This window comes from Somniosus microcephalus, chromosome 7 (assembly GCF_052327205.1).
Source record: "Somniosus microcephalus isolate GS21.2 chromosome 7, FLI_Smic_1.0, whole genome shotgun sequence".
NCBI classification, from domain to species: Eukaryota; Metazoa; Chordata; class Chondrichthyes; order Squaliformes; family Somniosidae; genus Somniosus; species Somniosus microcephalus.
In genome coordinates this window covers 241,323,730-241,339,827 of record NC_140993.1, presented here as the reverse complement: position 1 = coordinate 241,339,827, position 16,098 = coordinate 241,323,730, and the positions used below count along the sequence as shown (strand labels likewise).

The following is a 16,098-nucleotide window of genomic DNA, read 5'->3' as shown; positions in this document are numbered from 1 at the left end:
CCAGGCCCTATAGCTCTGGAATTCCTTCCCTGACCTTTCTGGCTCTCCACCTCCATCGCCTCCTTCAAGACCCTTCTTAAAACCCTCCTCTGTGACCATGTTTTAAGTCAATTCAATTCAATTCAATTCAAATCGCTTTATTGGCATGACAAGGTACATCTTATGTTGTCAAAGCATCAAAAAACATTCATGGTTGAACACAAAAATACAGATCTATCCATACAGTGTATAAACAGATATATCCCTGAGTGTATAAATATACATTCATATAATTTGTATATACTCTTTTCTTATATTTATTGGTTGTCCCTCTGTTTATGGCAAGCTGTAACATAGTGTGCTGCTAAGGTTACACAATTTCTCTCTTCCCCTAGTAGGTATGGGAGTTTTTGGTTGTCATTCAAATTTCTGAATTCCGGGCATATTTTTGTGAATTTTGGGTAGAAATTCTCCCTTATGCCCTGATATTTTCTACAAGCTGTGAGGAAGTGCATCTCTGTCTCCACCACTCCCTGACTGCAGTGAGAGCATATCCTGCCCTCTCTTGGTAGCTGGGTCTGCCTGTGTCTACCTTTTTCGATCGCCAGGCTATGTTCACTAAGTCTGTACATTGTCAAGGTTTTTCTCAGTTTGCTATCCTTTACCATGGTCAGGTAATCAGCCATGTTGTATTGTCTGTTTAGGGCCAAGTAGCAATTGAGTTTGTTTTGGGTTTTTGTTGTTTCTGCCCAATATGACAGATATTTTTCCTTTTGCTTAGTGACGATTGTGTTGGGTCGAATTCTTTGTGTTACGCTGTCACTGTCCTGGGGCTGGTTATTGTTAGTAGTGTTAGTAGTTACTTCACTGAGTCCCAGGACTAGTTGACTGAGGGTATTCTTCTTTATGGGCCTCTCTTGGCATTTCAGGGCTTCGTAATGATAGCAGTGGGGGTTGCTCATTTTGAGGTGTTTCCAAAATTTGGTGGCTCTTTTTTGGATAGTGATTATTAATGGATATTGGCCTAGTTCTGCCCTGCATGCATTGTTTACGGTTTTCCTTTGAGTCCGGAGGATACTTTTACACCCCTCCTAATATCTCCTTCTTTGGCTTGGCGTCCATTTTTGCCTTAGTGTCCATTTTTGTCAAATTACGCTTCTGTGAAGCACCTCGAGATATTTCTCTACATTAAAGGCGCTGAATAAACATAAGTACAACTTCGCACATGCAGTCACTTTGGGAGGGTTGCATTGTCAAAAAGATATCTCAAATCAATGGACAATACCAGGAATAAGTCACACATTTTGATATGGCCATTGCATGCTCAGAGAGGGCCAGAAAATACTGAAAGTTGGTTTTGGTTTAAAGTAAGAGCACTTCGAGGACAGTGTGGGGGGAAGCCGATGGCAGAACAGTGAACAGAAAGATTCGGGACTACAATCAACTCCAAGGGACAGCTGATCGGGAGTGGGGATTGTATGTTTCAGCCAAATCATAGAGGGGGCTTTTGTGATTGAGTCTGAGTAAGTTTGTGAGTTTCAGTCAGATCACAATAAGGGCTTTGTGATTGAGTCTGGGTAACTTTACATGTAACAGTCAAATCGCGGACGGGTTTAATTGTGTCAATGCAAATGACCCTTGCGTAGGGGTTTGTATTTTGGGGTTGTTAGTCTAGTATAAATCATAGGGATTTATACTGGGGAAGTAATTGCGTGTGTGTGTTCAATAAACGAATGAATCAAAGGTTGAACCAAAACCCTGTGCCGTGTGTATTTTGTTCTTATAAATCCTGACGTCCAAGAACTGTGTGTAACGGGGGACCGGTATCGGAGAAAACCCCTTACAGTTGTTGTTGTTGAAGTTGTTGCTTTCTCTTAACTGAACCTGCTGTGTATTTCCAGCATGTTCTGGTTTTGTATCAGATAGGGTTGGCAACCCTTCTGGCTGGTCCGGGAGTCTCCCGGAATGAAAGATGAATCATCCGGGCACTGCTACTAGCAGCTCGGGAGAGAAGTAAAGCTTCGCGCCAGTGTCCTTCCCCGCTACTCCGACACATACCCCCACCAGGCTCATACACCAAAGGCTGTGTTAGGACCATGCAACTACACAGGGCCGCGAGCGAATCCAGTGAGATATCAAAGACCAAACTCATTTAAGAAAATCAGAGGAAAGTGTGACAAAGTAATGGCATAGCTAGGATTGTCACTTTAAGCCAAGTGTAGAACCAGACAGGATTAAGGATAGGAGAGCAGGAGGTGGGGGTGCGATAACGCATTGCTGTACTAGTGTGCTGTGACACAAACTGCTAGAATGCAGATTTAGCACTGCGATTCCTCCATGTCAATCATATCTTCATCAGCTTCAGTATCCTTTTAGGAGACTCTTGGAAGCATCATCAATGGCAACATTGGGCAATGCTACACGGTGGGTGTTTGACACTATGGAGGAAAAATTCGGTGGCACCTCCTTTGGGGCGCTAACTTTGCCCTGAAAAAGCTAACGCCCCTGCGCCGTATATTCAGTGGTAGCACCCCAAGCAGGAGGCGGGGCGCTACTGAAAGCACTCCCCCTCCTTCCTGGGGCACTACCATTGAATATCATGGTGCTACGTGCAACAGCGCCACGCGCATCAGCACTTAGCACCACGATATTGCAGACCTCCCTCCCCTGATTAAAGGGGAGGGGCCTGTATGCACCGGGGCCCTGCTGGACCACCGGGGAGCGGGGTGCCAAGAAAACAGCCCGCACCGATCGCAGCCCGCACAAAAAAGCGGAAGGGGGCAGGTGCAGGTAGGTTGCCAAAAAAAAAGGCCACCCAGCACCTGCCCTTTAATTTGCGCCGCCACAACCGCAACCGCAAAAACGCCACCCTGATCCTGTCGGACTTACCATCCGGCGGTGGGTCAGGGGACGCGACCGAAGTTTGCAGTCAGGGCGCTGCGCATGGCGATGACGTCATCGCTGGAGGCGCTGCGCTGCTACCGCCGCCACTAACCCCCCGCTAAAATCCGCGGGAGGCATTAGCGGCACTGCGCCCAGGGGCTTTGCGCCCCGTTAAGCAACCCAATTTTTCCCCCATGAATATTCCAGAAGATGCAGAACCATTAATTAATTAATTTATTTCAAACATAAATGATGACTAGACACAGAACCTTGTATCGAAGGCTCTGCAAGACTTTGGTAAACATGGTTGCTATGCTGATAATAGAATATTTTTTTACAGCCATTACTGTGCTGCTATTTATTTATGGCATGACAGAAAACATTACATCAGTTGTTAGAATGAGCAGCAGACTCTCCACACGAGCTACTTTCTCATCCTGAATACTGAACAGTTGTGTAATTATTGCTTCAAGTCTGGTAAGAATATTTGGGGTGCCTGGGGCTTCCCTCTGATATCATGAAATGCTGACAACTAATTTCTTGCCATCGATTGCCACTTCCCCCTACAGTTCTGGGTTTTTGTTGTTTGCTCCTGGCATGCGATCGATACTGGCAAGGCCCATTTATTGCCCATCCCTAATTGCCCTGAAAAATTCTTAAGGGCAGCTACTCTCTTCTCTACTAGCCTTCAGCTGTTGTGTGCATGTCTGAAACAAGGCTGTGGTGAGGCCCAGAACTGAAGGTTTTGGTGGAACCCAAACTGAGTGTCGGTGAGCAAGTTGTTGTTAATTAGTTGTTACTTGCTTGCACTATTGATGAATCCTTCAATCACTATTTATTAGTAGGAGGCCGCCGTTAGGCTAATCTGCCGCATTTGATTGATTCTCTACGTTGAGGATAAGATGTTCCTGGGCAGTTTTCCACATTGTCAGGTAGATGCCAGTGTTGTAGTTGTACTGGTACAACTTATCTCAGAGCATCTGACTCTGGTAAACAGGGCTGCAGCTCTGCCTTTCAACATCTTCTACGTGCAAAACAAATTACTCGCATGACAGCTACTAGCCAAAACCGCAAGCAAGGCTCAATTACAGGGGACCCAACCTTTATAAGGTAAACGCAGTAACATTTACCAACTGCTCAGCCCAAGGACATCGCTGCAGGAGTTCCTCAGGGCAATGTCCTAGGCCCAACCATCTTCAGCTGCTTCATCAATGACCTTCCCTCCAACATAAGCTTAGAAGTGGGGATGTTCGCTGATGATTGTAGTGTTCAGTTCCATTCGCAAATCCTCAGATAATGAAGGAGTCTATGCCCGCATGCAGCAAAATCTGGACGACCTTCAGGCTTGGGCTGATAAGTGGCAAGTGACATTTGCACCACACAAGTGCCAGGCAATGACTAGCCCCGAGACCGGAGAAGCAGCGGACCTGCGCGGGAGCAGCCCGAGGCGGCTGAGTATAAGAGGGAGCAGTCAGAGGCACCGAGGCCCATAGCCCCGAGACCGGAGAAGCAGCGGACCTGCGCGGGAGCAGCCCGAGGCGGCTGAGTATAAGAGGGAGCAGTCAGAGGCACCGAGGCCCACAGCCCCGAGACCGGAGAAGCAGCGGACCTGCGCGGGAGCAGCCCGAGGCGGCTGAGTATAAGAGGGAGCAGTCAGAGGCACCGAGGCATACCAATCCAGGTTCCAGGAGAGAGGTAAAAAGTAATCCAAGTGTGACGTCAGCAGGAAGCAGGTAAGTGATTGGTTGGTGAGTATTTCTCTCTTTTCAATACAAGCTTGAATTCTGTGGTGTTAAATTTCTAGGGTCTCTGTGGTGTAATGGGGACAGTTGGTAAATAAAGCGCCCTAGAGTATACCTGTAACTGGGGTATTGAATACATTTTTTAATTAATTAAAGGAGTAAGTCATGGCAGGAGAGTTCAGACCCGTGTTCTGCTCCTCTTGCTCCATGTGGGAAGTCAGGGACGCTGCCAGTGTCCCTGGCGACCATGTGTGCGGGAAATGCATCCAGCTGCAGCTACTTGTAGACCGCATTGCGGCGCTCGAGCTGCGGGTGGATGAATTTTGGAGCATGCGCGATGCTGAGAGGGTCGTGGATAGCACGTTTAGCGAGTTGTTCACGCCTCAGTGTAGGGCTGCACAGGCAGAAAGAAAGTGGGTGACCATCAGGCGGAGCAACAGAGGCAGGCAGGAAGTGCAGGGAACCCCTGCGGACATCCCCCTTTCAAACAGGTATACCAAGTTGGATACTGTTGAGGGGGATGACTCACCAGGGGAAGGCAGCAGCAGCCAGCTTCCTGGCACCAGGGACGCTTCTGCTGCTCAGGAAGGGAGGAAAAAGAGTGGGAGAGCAATAGTGGTAGGGGATTCTATCGTAAGGGGAACAGATAGGCGTTTCTGTGGCCGCAAACGTGACTCCAGGGTGGTTTGTTGCCTCCCTGGGGCCAGGGTCATGGATGTCACTGAGCAGCTACAGGGCATTCTTAAGGGGGAGGAGGAGCAGGCAGAGGTCGTGGTCCACATTGGGACCAACGACATAGGTAGGAAGGGGGATGAGGTCCTGCATCAAGAATTTAGGGAGCTAGGTAACAGATTAAAGAGCAGGACCTCAAAGGTTGTAATCTCTGGATTACTCCCAGTGCCACGTGCTAGTGAGTATAGGAATAGGAGGATAGTGCAGATGAATGCGTGGCTAAAGAGTTGGTGTAGGAGGGAGGGTTTTAGTTTCCTGGATCACTGGGCCTGCTTCTGGGAAAGGTGGGACTTGTACAAGTTGGACGGGTTGCACCTGAACCAGAACGGGACAAATATCCTTGCGGGGAGGTTTGCTAGCACTGTTGGGGGGGGTTTAAACTAACTTGGCAGGGGGATGGGATACAGAGGGGAGCTGAAATAGGGGGTGATGTGCTGCCAATTATAGAGAAAAAAACAAGTCAGCTTGGTAGACAGGGCAAATATATAAGGGCAAGGCTGGATGGCATCTATTTTAATGCAAGGAGTCTTGCAAATAAGGTGGATGAACTGAAGGTGTTGATAAACACATGGGAGTATGATATTGTTGCTATCACGGAGACATGGTTGAGGGAGGGGCAAGACTGGCAGCTCAATATTCCGGGGTACAGAATCTTCAGGCGAGACAGAGGGGGAGGTAAAAGAGGAGGGGGTGTCGCAATATTAATTAAGGAGTCAATTACTGCAGTAAGGAGGGATGATATATTAGCAGGTTCCTCTAATGAGGCCATATGGGTGGAGCTTAAAAACAAATAGGGGGCAAGCACTTTGCTGGGAGTGTACTATAGGCCTCCAAACAGTCAGGGGGAGATAGAGGAACAGATATGTAGGCAAATCTCAGAGAAATGTGCAAATAATAGGGTAATAATAATGGGGGACTTCAACTTCCCCAATATTAACTGGGATAGTCAAAGTGTGAAAGGCTCAGAGGGTGTAGAATTCTTAAAGTGCATCCAGGAGAGCTTTATGAGCCAGCATGTAGAAAGTCCTACAAGAGAGGGGGCGGTACTGGACCTAATTCTAGGGAATGTGGCCGGCCAAGTGGAAAAAGTGCTAGTAGGTGAGCACTTTGGTGACAGTGACCATAATATGGTGAGATTTAAGGTGGTCATGGAAAAGGACAGGGATGGGCCGGAAATAAAGGTTCTAAATTGGGGGAAGGCCGATTTTAATAGGATAAGGCAGGATCTGGCCAAAATGGACTGGGATCAGCTACTTGTAGGAAAATCCGCATCGGAGCAATGGGAGGCTTTCAGAAGGGAGATTGAGATCATACAATGGCAACATGTTCCCGTAAAGGTCAAGGGTGGTTCCAAAAACCACAGGGAACCTTCGATGTCAGGGGATATACGAGAATGGATTAGGAAAAAAAGGAGGGCTTTTGGCAGATACAAAAGGCTAAAGACGGAGGAAGCCCTAGAGGAGTACAAAAAGTGCAGGGGGATACTTAAAAAAGAAATTAGGAGATCAAGGAGGGGCCATGAAATAACACTGGCGAGCAAAATAAAGGAAAATCCTAAGATGTTTTATAAGTATATTAAGGGTAAGAGGATAACTAGGGAAAAAATAGGGCCCATTAGGGACAAAAGTGGCAATCTGTGTGTGGAGCCGGAAGATGTAGGAGGGGTTCTAAATGAATTTTTTGCATCTGTTTTCACTATGGAGGAGGACGATGTAGACATAGAAATAGGGCGGGGGGACTGTGATATGCTCGAACATATTAACATCGAGAGGGAGGAGGTATTGGCGGTTTTAGCAGGCCTAAAAATGGATAAATCCCCAGGCCCGGACGAAATGTATCCCAGGCTGCTGTGTGAGGCAAAGGAAGAGATTGCGGGGGCTATAACACATATATTCAGGACCTCTCTGGCCACAGGGGATGTGCCAGAGGACTGGAGAACCGCTAATGTAGTACCATTTGATGCGCCATCAATTACTCAAAAGACTGAGGTTAAGCGAGTAACAATCAGGCTTTTATTAACTAAAGAATGAAGGTCTTGTCTCGAGTGGTCGACCCGTCCAGAATACTAAGGGACTGGGAGGTAGTCACTTATATACCTGGAATAGTGGGAGGAGTCAGCCGAGGCATGTCCAGACCTGTACCTAGTGGAATACACATACAGACACAGACAGGTATGACAGTGGTTTACCACACCATTATTCAAGAAGGGAAGTAGGGAAAAACCGGGGAACTACAGGCCAGTGAGTCTAACATCAGTGGTAGGAAAATTATTGGAAAAAATTCTGAGGGACAAAATTAGTCTCCACTTGGAGAGACAAGGATTAATCAGGGATAGTCAACATGGCTTTGTCAAGGGAAGATCATGTCTGACTAATTTGATTGAATTTTTTGAGAGGGTGACTAGGTGTGTGGATGAGGGTAACGCAGTGGATGTGGTATACATGGATTTCAGGAAGGCCTTCGATAAAGTCCCGCACAGGAGACTGGTCAAGAAGGTAAGAGCCCATGGAATCCAGGGTGCCTTGGCACATTGGATACAAAACTGGCTTAGTGGCAGAAGGCAGAGGGTGATGGTCGAAGGTTGTTTTTGTGACTGGAAGCCTGTGGCCAGTGGGGTACCACAGGGATCGGTGCTGGGTCCCTTGCTGTTTGTGGTCTACATTAATGACTTGGATATGAATGTAAAAGGTATGATCAGTAAGTTCGCGGATGATACAAAAATTGGTAGGGTGGTAAATAGCGAGGAGGGTAGCCTCAGTCTGCAGGACGATATAGATGGGTTGGTCAGATGGGCGGAACAGTGGCAAATGGAATTTAACCCGGAAAAGTGCGAGGTGATGCACTTTGGGGGGACTAACAAGGCAAGGGAATACACAATGAATGGTAAGACCCTAGGCATGACGGAGGGGCAGAGGGATCTGGGTGTGCAAGTACACAGATCCCTGAAGGCGGCGGAACAGGTGGATAAGGTGGTAAAAAAGGCATATGGGATACTTGCCTTCATTAGCCGAGGCATAGAATATAAGAGCAAGGAGGTTATGATGGAGCTGTATAAAACACTGGTTAGGCCACAGCTGGAATACTGTGTGCAGTTCTGGTCGCCACACTACAGGAAGGATGTGATCGCTTTGGAGAGGGTGCAGAGGAGATTCACCAGGATGTTACCAGGGCTGGAGCGCTTCAGCTATGAAGAAAGACTGGGCAGATTGGGTTTGTTTTCCTTGGAGCAGAGGAGGCTGAGGGGGGACATGATTGAGGTGTACAAAATTATGAGGGGCATAGATAGGATGGATACTGAGGAGCTTTTTCCCTTAGTAGAAGGGTCAATAACTAGGGGGCATAGATTCAAGGTAAAGGGCGGGAGGTTTAGAGGGGATTTGAGAAAGAACTTTTTCACCCAGAGGGTGGTTGGAGTCTGGAACTCACTGCCTGAAAGGGTTGTGGAGGCAGGAACCCTCACAACATTTAAGAAGCATTTGGATGAGCACTTGAAATGCCATAACATACAAGGCTACGGACCAAATGCTGGAATATGGGATTAGATTAGACAGGGCTTGATGGCTGGCACGGACACGATGGGCCGAAGGGCCTCTATCCATGCTGTATAACTCTATGACTCGATGACTCTATGACTATCTATATATATATAAATCGGTACTTCTGTCCTTCTGTCCTTCTGTCTGTCTGTCTGTCTGTCATCGCGTGTGCGTCTGGGGGGTATGCGTTCGAAAGTTACAGGGCGTACCTACGCGCGCGTTACCTCCAAAGAAAGCTTACTCTTCCGAGACGATTTTAAGCGTATTTACGTTTCGGCCGGGCTAAAATCGCGCCCGCGGTATCCCAAAAACCTTCAACATTCCGCTCATTAGCATCTCATTATCCGCTCATTAGCGACAGAGTGACCTCGAGGTCGACCAATCGTACGGCGGCTTGCTGCCGCGTGCGGCCGGGCCCTCCTACGGTCGAGTGACGGGACGATTGACCAATCCTACGCTTTGGTGGCCTGACGGTCGACCAATCGGTGCGTGTGTGGGCGGGCCTTATCGTTCTGAACCGAGGTGAGTCGCTGCCATCTTGCTTCCATTCTTTTTCCTGCTTTCTGCGTCTTTCTTTTCAAATATACATTTCCACCAAAATAAAATTGAATTTATTAAATTGTTTTTAAAAAAAAATCACTCATTTGTAAACCTAACCTGAACATTCTTTTTCCTACCTCTCCCCGTTTTTTTCTTAGGCCTCAAAGCCTGTGCCTTTCTTGCCCAGCCAGGCCCGAGCTAGGTGATTGCGCTTCTGCTAAGCTCCTCATCCCCCCCCCCGCTGTGTCACGTTACCGAGGGCAACGGCATCAGCCACGAGGGTCAGGGTGCGCGCGCAGCAGGAGCAGGTGAGGCGCGGCGTCTCTGTTCCGCAATCGGGCTCGGCCGGGGGGGGGGGCGGGGCTCGGCCGCCGGCCGTCTCTCAGAGCGGCTCGGCCGGGGGGGGGGGGCGCGTGGCTCGGCCGCCGGCCGTCTCTCAGAGCCGCAATCGGGCTCGGCCGGGGGGGGGGGGCGGGGCTCGGCCGCCGGCCGTCTCTCAGAGCCGCAATCGGGCTTGGCCGGGGGGGGAGGCGGGCCTCGGCCGCCGGCCGTCTCTCAGAGCCGCAATCAGGCTCGGCCGGGGGGGGGGCGGGGCTCGGCCGCCGGCCGTCTCTCAGAGCCGCAATCGGGCTCGGCCGGGGGGGGGGGCGGGGCTCGGAGAGCGGGGCTCTCAGCCTGGGCCCCCCCCGCCCCTTTCCCCCCCCGCCCCCCCCTTCCCCCTCCCTTCCCCCCGCCCCTTCCACCCCCGCCCTCCCTTCCCCCCCCGCTCTCTTCCCCCCACCCGCTCTCTCTCTTCCCCCCAGTCGCTCTCTCTCTTCCCCCAGTCGCTCTCTCTCTTCCCCCCAGTCGCTCTCTCTCTTCCCCCCAGTCGCTCTCTCTCTTCCCCCCAGTCGCTCTCTCTCTTCCCCCCAGTCGCTCTCTCTCTTCCCCCCAGTCGCTCTCTCTCTTCCCCCCAGTCGCTCTCTCTCTTCCCCCCCAGTCGCGCTCTCTCTCTCTTCCAACAACAACATGCCCTCGAAAAAGCCTCGGCACCGCCGGGCACTCCAGCTAGTCTCCAATAAGCGAGAGTGTAACTGCTGCCCCTTGACATTCAACGGTATTACCATCGCCAAATTTCCAACATCAACATCCTGGGGGGTCACCATTGACCAGAAATTTAACTGGACCAGCCACATAAATACTGTGGCTACAAGAGCGGGTCAGAGGCTAGGTATTCTGTGGAGAGTGTCTCACCTCCTGACTCTCCAAAGCCTTTCCACCATCTACAAGGCACAAATCAGGAGTGTGATGGAATACTCTCCACTTGCCTGGATGAGTGCAGCGCCAACAACACTCAAGAAGCTTGACACCATCCAGGACAAAGCAGTCCACTTGATTGACACCCCATCCACCACCTTAAACATTCACTCCCTCCACCACTAGCATACCGTGGCTGCAGTGTGTACCATCTACAAGATGCACTGCAGCAACTCGCCACGGCTTCTTCGGCAACACCTCCCAAACACGCGACCTCTGCCACCTAGAAGGACAAGGGCAGCAGGCGCATGGGAACACCATCGCCTCCAAGTCACACACCATCCTCACTTAGAAATATAATTGCCGTTCTTTCATCAATCGCTGGGTCAAAATCCTGGAACTCCCTCCCCAACAGCACACTGGGAGTACCTTCACCACACAGACTGCAGCGGTTCAAGAAGGCAGCTCACCACCACCTGCTCAAGCGCAATGAGGGATGGGCAATAAATGCTAGCCTTGCCATTGACACCCCCCATCCCAGGAACAAATAAATAAAAGACATCCAGTGATCAGACCTCCAGGTATACATCCAACCAGAGTTGCCAACCCTAGGAACATAAGATCAGGAGTAGATAATTCAGCCCCTCGAGCCTGTTCAGTCATTCAATTAGATCATGGCTGATTTGTAGCTCAACTCCATCTACCCGTCTTGATTCCATCTCCCTTAATACCCTTGCCTAACAAAAATCAGTCAGTCTCAGTTTCGAAATTTTCAATTGATGCCCAGCCGCAGGAGTTTTTTGGGGGAAAGAGTGTTACTGATTTCCACTACCCTTTGTGTGAAGAAATGCTTCCTCACCTCACCCCTGAACAGCCTAGCTCTATTGTTAAGGTTATGCCCCCTTGTTCTGGGCTCCCCCACCAGAGGCAATGGTTTCTCGGTATCTGCCCCATCAAATCTTTAAACACGAAGCATCAGATGGGCTGTGATTTTGGAAAGTGGACTTTATATGTAATTTATCACTGCAAAGGATGATCAGTAAATCTAATAGCCAATGATAAAAGCAACTGTTAATGTAAGGAAAAGGAAAGATACAGGTAACTGGCAATAGCCAGCCTTTTCTACAAACCAACAGCATCCTCTGGTGGTAAAGTATAGTCTGGCAGATATGTTGGTGCAGCCTTGCTCATTCAATTAAGATGTAAGCCTTTGAAATAGAAGTTTTATTGGTAGCTTGCATTATTCCAACCAACTGCTGGAACCCCAGCTCTTTCAAGCTGAACCCTTCACAAGCTGTAAGTTGAAAAGCTGCAAATCTAAAATAAAACTGCAAATGTTGGAAGCACACAACATAAGAACATAAGAAATAGGAGGAGTAGTAGACCGTAAGGCCCCTCGAACCTGCTCCACCGTTTAAGAAGATCATGGCTGATCTTCGACTTCATTGCCACTTCCCCACCCAATCCCAGATATTTTGTATCGGGAGGAGAAAAAGATTAGCACTTTGGGTATGGATTCTTCATCAGTGCTGACTGATCTGTTACGTATTTCCAACATTTTGTTTCAAAAGCATTTTGTTTGAATAATTAACACTCAAATCAAAAATAGCTGGCCATCACACAGCGTGAATAGATTTGAAATACATAGCTTGCTATCGCTCTCAAGCCTGTAACCTTGGCAACAAACTGGCAAATCTCAACATTAATATATTTGAAATACAAAACTTGCTTTTTTTCCCCCCAGCCTGTAACCATGGCAACAAACCTCAACATTTGTCTTGATTTATGTATACTTTTTAAATGACATGCATGTGACTGATTTAAAAGGACAGCTCCGAGACAAAAACAAGAGAGAATGGTTTCATTTTTGTCACAAAGTCAAGGGTTTTAATGAATATGGAGAAATTGGATCCAGGAAAGTTCTTCTTCTGGGCACAGGATTCAAACACTAAGTGGCACAGCTTAAAGACAAAGGCATTGAAAGTATATAGGACTTTTTTTTTTGATAGAATCGTGGAATAGATATCAGTGGGCATGGTGGAGCAGATCGCTGTGACAGATTTAAGAAAGGACTGGATGAACGCCTGTTAGGAATGGGGTCACAGGCCCATTGCAGAACCATGGTAAAGAAACTGTTGCTGCTGAATCTCCAGATGCATCGGACTTGCCCTGTGGTCCAACCTTCTGAGGAATTGTGCCACTCAACCAGGAATTCTACCCCCACCCCTCAACACACAAGGCCCAACTTTTCCAGTGATTCCCCCACATGGAATTAAATAGGAGAGAGGGATAAACAGATATCCTTGTCTCAGTGAGAAGTCAAGGTGGCCCCGAAATAATTTTGAAAAAACGTTTTACTCCACTTGCTGGATTTCACTGGCACACTTTTTGCTGCTTAGTAGTTGCACTACCTGTGTAGTTAAATTGCACTAAATCAGCATTGCTCGGTCAGTATTTACTTTACATAATTAGGAAACCTATGGCCAATGGACACATTCCAGGTCTGGCACTTTGCTAGTTTGATGCAGTGTAACACACACGATTATGCAAGTGTGAAACTAGAATGTGATGCACACTAAAGTTACACATTTGAGGAGTTTTGTTTAACCGATTTTATAATGATAATGGAATGTACTAAGCTCACCGTGTAATCTTTGGAATGGGAAAACACCGTTAGAAAGTCAGACAAATCATGTTACAGGTTTATTTTACTTTTTTTTATAACTAGTCATTCATCCACCCACTCCCCATGATGAAATGCAAGAGAAACATGTAAACTGTGCGACAGATCATTGAAAAGGCAGGTGGGTGGGGAGTAGTTTATATAGCTTTAAAGAGGCTGTTATAGATAGGAGCACTGTCATATTTCAAATCATAAATCTAAATATTTTTAATATCTAATGCAGTGTGTCTGGTCACTTCAAACTTGATTACTGAATGCAGAGAGATAGAATCTCCCAGCTGTATGTGTTTCTCTGTTGATTAGGGAACAGGCTATTTTAAATCAGCTATTGTGCAATGAGAAAAGGTTAATTAATAGCCTTGTAGTAAAGGGGCCTTTAGGGAAGAGTGACCAGAATATGATAGAATTTTATATTGAGTTTGAAAGTGATTTAATTAAATCCGAAACTAGGGTCTTAAACCTAAACAAAGCAAACTACTTAGGTATGAGGGGCGAATTGGCTACGGTAGATTGGGAAACTACATTAAAAGGTATCACGGTAGACAAGCAATGGCTAGCATTTAAAGAATTAATACATAATTTACAACAAATATACATTCCTTTAAGGCATGAAAACCCCACAGGAAAAGTGGTCCAACCGTGGCTAACAAGAGAAGTTAAAGGTAGTATTAGATCAAAGGGAGAGGCTTATAATGTTGCCAAAAAGAGTAGTAAGCCTGAGGATTGGGAGGATTATAGAATTCAGCAAAGGAGGACCCAGAAATTGATAAAGAAAGGGAAAATAGAATGTGAGTAAACTAGCGAGAGACATAAACACAGATTGTAAAAACTTCTATAGGTACGTAAAAAGAAAAAGATTAGCAAAAGTAAATGTGGGTCCCTTACAGGCTGAGGCAGGAGAAATTATAATGGGAAATAAGGAAATGGTAGAGAAATTAAACAAATACTTTGTGTCTGTCGCCACAGAAGAAGACGCAAAAAACTACCCGGAAATAGTGGAGAACCAAGGGTCTAGCGAGAATGAGGAACTGAAAGAAATTAATATTAGTAAAAAAAAGTACTGGAGAAATTAATGGGACTGAAAGCCGATAAATCCCCTGGACCTGATGGCCTACGTCCTAGGGTTTTGAAAGAGGTGGCTATAGAGATAGTGGATGCATTGGTTGTCATTTTCCAAAATTCCATAGATTCTAGAACGGTTCCCATGAATTGAAAGGTAGCAAATGTAACCCCACTATTTAACAAAGGAGGGAGAGATAAAACAGGGAACTACAGCCCGACATCAGTAGTAAGGAAAATGCTAGAATCTATTATTAAGGACGTAGTAACAGGGCACTTAGAAAATAATAATAGGATTGGGCAGTCAACACAGATTTATGAAAGGGAAATCATATTTGCCAAATCTGTTAGAATTTTTTGAGGCTGTAACTAGCAGAATAGATAAGGGGGAGCCAGTGGAGGTGGTGTACTTGGATTTTCAGAAGGGCCAAATGGCCTAATCCTATTTCTTATGTTCTTATGACTTATTTTCTTCATGTAGGGCAGTTTATGTGTCTTGGAGATACTATGGTCGTTAAATGATAGCTCAATCATAAGTTTGCATTAAAGGTGCTGATTCAGGTTTGATATTCGTAAGGGAGTCAGCAAAGTTTGCAGGGCTATGGGGAAAGGACAGGGGAGTGGGACTAGCTGAAGTGCTGTTGCAGAGAGCTGGCATGGGCTCGAAGGGCCGAATGGCTTCCTTCTGGGCTGTAACTTTTCTATGATTCTGATTCTAAGTTTCACATTTATGTTGTCAGTTAAGTTTACTAATCAAGTAAAATCCAAGACGGATTTTAATTTGCTGCCTACTTTTTAATAATTTTAATTTATAGCTGGCATAATAGTGTTTATTCTTCCATTATCCAAAGATTAGGAGAATACAATGCTCCAATTTTCTGATCTAATTACAGTAACAATTATTTTAATTTTTCCCCTAGGATACACTGCATTACCAGATTTTGTGCATTAAAAGTTGCACTCTGAATTGTAAGGAATGAAGACTCACTATGGGAGTGATCTTTGAAGTGGAGCACAAGACAAATATCAGTGAAGCCCCAAAAATCCTAACGGGATATTCCAGATAAATTCAAATCACAAAAATCTCAATACTCTTCTGGGGTGATTTACGAATGTACCTTGAAATGGAAGTTCCTTTAGAAAAATTGTACTATTTTAAACTTTGAAAACAGTGTGGATATTGATGCATGATGTAAAATATTTGGGTATCTGTTAGTCACCCTTTCTCCTTATCCTTTCCAATAAAAGGCCTTTTTACACTATTCATGTACAACACACATCTTGAAAATTCAGTCGCAAGAGCAATCAGATTGGCTCAATGGTAGCACTCTTGCTTGAATCAGAAGGTTGTGGCTTCAAGCCTCAATCCAAGCACTTGAGCACAAAATCTAGGCTGACACTTCAGTGCAGTACAGAATGAGTATTGCATTATCAGAAGTGTCATCTTAAACCGAGGCCCCGTCTGCCTGTTTAGGTGGACTTAAAAAAGGTCCCATGGCATTATTTGAAGAGCATCAGGAACACATTCCAGCATCTTGGCCAACATTTATCCTTCAACCAACCACACCAAAAGAGACACATTAACTGGTCATTTATCTCATTGCTGTTTGTGGGACCTTGTGTGTAAATTGGCTGCCACCTTTGTCTACGTAAATTATTTTTAAGTGTAGTCACTGTTGTTAAGTGAAGTGGGTGCTTTGGGACATCT

The 16,098-nt window shown here is 46.6% G+C and overlaps 1 long non-coding RNA gene across 1 annotated transcript in view; it reads left to right on the top strand.

The window, feature by feature from the left end:
• The window catches only part of LOC147115187 (uncharacterized), a 36,011-nt gene extending 20,359 nt beyond the window's left edge, over positions 1 to 15,652 (top strand). Inside the window, exon 2 of the long non-coding RNA XR_015079083.1 lies at positions 15,311 to 15,652. This is a non-coding gene — a long non-coding RNA (uncharacterized LOC147115187). The remainder of the gene's footprint in view (positions 1 to 15,310) is intronic.
• Positions 15,653 to 16,098: the final 446 nt, after the last annotated feature.